Source organism: Equus quagga, chromosome 10, assembly GCF_021613505.1.
Source record: "Equus quagga isolate Etosha38 chromosome 10, UCLA_HA_Equagga_1.0, whole genome shotgun sequence".
NCBI classification, from domain to species: domain Eukaryota; kingdom Metazoa; phylum Chordata; class Mammalia; order Perissodactyla; family Equidae; genus Equus; species Equus quagga.
The window spans coordinates 90,830,969-90,836,048 of NC_060276.1; the positions used below are offsets into that span (position 1 = coordinate 90,830,969).

General features: G+C 49.6%; 1 long non-coding RNA gene across 1 annotated transcript; it reads left to right on the top strand.

Annotated features, from left to right (window-relative positions):
• The first annotated feature begins 2,257 nt into the window (after nt 1-2,257).
• LOC124246171 (uncharacterized) lies at nt 2,258-4,650 on the top strand. Its single transcript, XR_006890408.1, has 3 exons — nt 2,258-2,483; nt 3,966-4,019; nt 4,512-4,650. It is a non-coding gene; the product is annotated as an uncharacterized LOC124246171 (long non-coding RNA).
• The last annotated feature ends 430 nt before the right edge of the window (nt 4,651-5,080 follow it).

The following is a 5,080-nucleotide window of genomic DNA, read 5'->3' on the forward strand; positions in this document are numbered from 1 at the left end:
TTTTTTTTCTTAAAAGCTCAGTGTCCAAAATACATCCCATGACTTCAGGATTTTCATCAGCGTAGGCGCCAGTGAATTGAGTTTTTAATCTGGTAAGCATTTGTTGCACGTCAAAAATACCGGCTGTAAAGAAAGAAAATGCTTATTTATTTAGTTTTGTATTAATTCCCCACCTACTTCCAAGAAATATTTGCAACTTCTAAGGTAACGCATTAATTAAACGCTGCTAAGGCAGAATTTCTGGCCAAATAAATGACCTTGTATTACCATAGTGCTACATTTGCAAATTGGAAAAATAAAGCACCACAAGATCTGACTTCATCGCGAGCTCCTAGCTCAGACCCACTGAGCAAAGTTTGGATCAAGACCAGGATTGAGGTGTCTGAACTGGGAGATGGGGATCTTTAACCAGGATGAAAAAGACCCAGCCCTGGGTAGCTGGCATTTAGCTGCTATTCCCAGACACGTGGTTACCAGGGTCTGAGAAGCCAGACCGCAGGCTGCAGAGTCGCGTCTTTGCTTTGAGTCCCAGGATCCATGAAACCAATGCAGTAAAGAGCTCATGGGAAACTCTGACTCTGAGCTCCTGTGGCCCTCTCCAGTCCTCCTGGGGTCCGGCTAGCCACGTGATCGTACGGCATCTAAAGATCATGTCATCAGCCCGCCTGTAACACACTCGCTGCAAAGAGGCAGTGGGAAACGGACCCTCAGCTCAGGCTGTGGAAGAATTCCAGGCTCAGGGTTCGTAGTGGATTTCTCACATACGATGCATGATGTGGTGAGCATCGTGGTTTAAGGCATGGTCACAGTGGGCTGGAGGTATTGAGGCAACACTTCTCATAAGGACAGAGAAGAATTACATTGTAGTGAGATGTGTTGATCGGAGTTAACGGGAAATGGAAGGAGTGAGGACAAGGGAGAAATCCCTTGTATAATTACTTCAAGCAAGTGATTGAAAAGGACGTTGGGAACAGTCCTATTGCCTTAGAAATTCATACACCTGTGTACAGAGTATGAGAACAAACCCAACAAATTTGAGATGTTAACAGAAGACCTCATAGGTGGTCTTAGCCAAAGCTTTTTGGTTGGGTGGAACATAAGCCTACTTACATTGGCTCAATTAAAGAGATCTTCATTAAAAAGACATAGGGGCATCTTATGGGACAAGGAACAGTGGTTGGGGAGCCGGCATTGCAAGCAAACCAGTAGGATCCAAGGCTGCTGACCTGGGGGCCACACATACTCTCATTTCTCTGCTTATCTTCCCCATTCTCCTCCGCGCCTTTGCAGATGGGTTTTCCTGTTTACCCATCAGCACGGAGGCAGCTGAGAAAGACTGCTCCATCCCACTTCTGCCGAGCGTCACCATCCAAGCAATCATACTGAGGGATTGCAGCTTCTGCATCTCTTGGTTCAAGTTTTCGGAGACTCTGACATCGCTGTGTGCTTCCTGAAGCCGGGAGACTCACGCCTGGTTGGAGTAGATGCTGGCAGAGTAGATGTGCTGCCCATAGCCTTCACCATTTCAGTGCACACCAGCTGCGTTTCCAACTGCCAGCCCTGATGTCTCTTGGTCTGGGGGTTTCTCCGGCCTGGGTGCCACTGTGCCTTGGCAGGCGTGGCTGGCTAGAAGTGCTGGGTATGAATGCCTAGTGACTGATGAGAGTTAGCGTGTAAACACCTTGATTCCTTTGCTCCTTTGGTGGGATAACTTCAAGGCTTGTCTTCTGGACTATTCTCCAGTGAGACTGAGCTCCATCTGCTCACAGTGGTAACTTGCTTGACAGGGCACCCTGTATTGGCTGCTTCCCTGTCTCAATTCTCCACTCCACTCCTGGTGCATCTCAGAATCACCTCCCAAATAAACTACTTGCACATGAATCCTTGCCTTGGAGTCTGCTTCAGGGGGAACCCACACTAAAATACTGGTCCAATTAGGCGTGGCCAAAGTCACTTGAGCAGGAGGGTCAAGTTCCCTCAGAAGTGGGAAGCGGAACCGTGGGTAGGGCAGACATAGGAAGGTTGACCTTGTTAAAAAGAAACCTTCAGAAGGAGAAGTGAAGCATCCGCACATGATAAGAAGATTTACACCCACGTGGAAATCCACAATCCTGAGGGTGGGGCTGTGTTGGAAACCATGTGGGTGGAGATCAAAGGCAAGGGGAACAGAAGTCATATTGTTGTAGGAGCATATTACAGGCTGCCAGACCAGATGTGGGAAACTGATGATGGGTTCCTGACTGAGACCACACAACTGGCCTGGAGTCAAGACACCCACTGATGGGGGACACCACCAGCTGGACAGCTGCTCAGAGTCCCTATCAGCTGAAAGCAGAGCATCGAACAAACTCTTGTTGCTGACAGTTTCACCTCCTGGGAGATTGAGCAACGGACAAGAAGGATTGCTACTCTTGAGTTCATTGCAACCAAGAAGAAGCAACTGTTTGGTGAGGGAGCAGGATGGGACCCTGGTGAGTCAGAAGGTGAGTCTGTCCTCTCAGAATGAGGGTCATGAAGAGTGGGCTGTTCAGACTTCAAAAGGCTTGGAGCAGTAGTTCTCAGGCTCGAGGGCCATACGCCTCATCAAGGGCTGCTACGGAACCCCCGGGCTCTGCCTTCAACATTCTGACTGGGTCTGTTGGGAGCGGGGCCAGGGATCTCAGCCGTTCTTTTTGCAATGGAGCCCCAGAGGGCACTTTGAGGAATAATGCTTTAGAGAAAACAGAGGTAGGAACTCACAGCTTGAGACGTTATAGAGACCATCCAGAAGGTTGGAAGAACGCAATAATGGAATTCCAAGTTAACCACCATCAAAGAGCCCAGGGAGGAAAAAATGATGAACCCGATGAACTGCTGCTGCTATGCAAGGGGCTGTGATGACCACGAGTTTTAAAATCATGCAGAAGAGCTGGCATATAGCCAATGATGAACATAAAAACACTTGCAAAGAGCCGTACTAATGGTGTCAGGAAGGCTAAAGAGTGAACTGAGGCTTAAGCAACACTGGGGCATCCAAAAGGGCTTTGTGTGTGTGTGTGAGAAAGATTGGCCCTGAGCTAACAACTGTGCCAATCTTCCTTTATCTTTTATGTGGAATGCTGCCACAACGTGGCTTGATGAGCGGTGCTAGGTCCATGCCCAGGATCCGAACCTGTGAACTCTGGGCCACCGAAGTGGAGCACGTGAATTTTACTACGCCACCGGGCCAGCCCCTAAAAGGGCTTTTAAAGTGAAATCCTGAGTAGGAGGGTGTCTGCTCACTGCTTGGGGGTCCGATGAGCTGATGGTCACCTGTGACAGAGGAACTGGCTCCCACTCTTGTTTTGTTTCAGCCCTCTGGGCATCATAAGATTCCATTATTAGCCACCTCTCTGAGCAGATATTACCTCATTTAATCCTCACAACAACCCTGCACGGGAGGCATTCCTTGTCCTAGTCGGCTTTCTTCTATTTGCAAGTGGGAGGAATCCAGCTCGAACCAACTTAGACAGAAACAGAATTTACTGGCCCGGGACCTGGGAAGCAGAGTGATGGAGCTGGTGAGAGGCATGGGTGGATCTAGGGCCACAAATGATAGGGGCCAGCTTCTTTCTCATTCTGTCTCTCTCTTCGTGGTGTGGACCTCCCTTTCCTCTGGCGGACAGACTTGCTACATATGGTGGGGAACATGGCCGCAGCCAGTGTCTGCTTTACATGTTTCCAGCTCCATGGCCCTCAGGCAATGGGCCCTTCCCGCTAGCTCCCGTTGGAACAATCCCGGAGAAGGCTCTGATTGGCCTACTTGGGTCAGTCCTGTTCCTGAGTGGGCAGGTGAATGGGATACTCTGATTGGCTAGGCCTGTGTCACGTGCCCCATGGCTAAGTAATGGCTGGACGGGGCCTGTTATCAGAAGAAGGGAATTAGGTTTGGAGAGTCTTCGTTAATCTCAAACAATAACTACCACATTCCTACTCCCATTTTACAGATGTGGAAACTGAGGCTGAGAGAGAGAAATGAAGTTGCCTAGATGATAGACGTGGTATGTTGTGGAGCCAGAATTCGATCCCGACACTGCTGCTTCTTCCAAACAGAGGTGTCTCTTATCTACTTGTGCAAGATTAGAGAAAGAGGACAGAGACCAGAACTTGTTTTCTGGAAGGGTGTCATAGAAGAAGCTGCTTATGGCCCAGGATCCCTTTCTGAGGCTGGTGCACCCAACCTTTACTTGCCGCTAAGTGTTGGCTGCTGACAACTCATGGCCACCCCTTCTCCTGACAATTGCCCTCAGCAGGATGGGAGCCCCCCGCTAGGAAATGCCTGGAAGGTCCTCCCACCCTGAAGTGGCCAGCAGCCAATGACTGACTGATATTGAGGTAGAAACCCCACTCCCTTGCCTCAAGGTGGGCAAGTCTTGGATCCTGTCCCACTCCAGAGCTCCCTGCAGGATCCAGCTGAGGCAAGACTTCAGCTGAGCCCACAGCCCGGTCAGTGTCTTCCCCTCCCCTCTCTTGCTTCTCTTACTCTTCTACAGGTTCTTCCTGAGAGCCCTTCCTCGTTCACTCACCTGTGTAAACTCCTGTATCAGCTTCTGCTTCAAGGGGACCCAACCCAAGACAGGTATTAAAAGTCACAGTTCGGATCACAAGCTGGCTGTCAATCCATCGATGCAGGGGCGGGAGCAGGAACCACGGTATGGAGCCGACTATTCGAGAAATCAGGGTGCTGAGAAGAGGCAGGAGGGGAAAGAGGGGACGAGACGGGTGCTGAAGGCATCTAGTTAAATTCTGGCAAAATATACACAACATAAAATCGACCATTTTTAAGTGTTCAGGTCAGTGGCCTTAAGTGCATTCACATTGTACAGCCATCGCCACCATCCATCTCCAGAACTTTGTCACTGTCCCAAACTGAACTCTGTACCTATTACACACTGACTCCCCACTGCCCCTCCCCCCAGCCCCTGGAACCACCATTCCGCTTTCTGTCTCTCTGAATTTGGTTACTCTGGGGACCTCATATAAGTGGAATCATACACTATTTGTCCTTTTGTGACTGGCTTATTTCGCTTAGCATAATGTCCTCAGGGTTCATTCAGGCTGT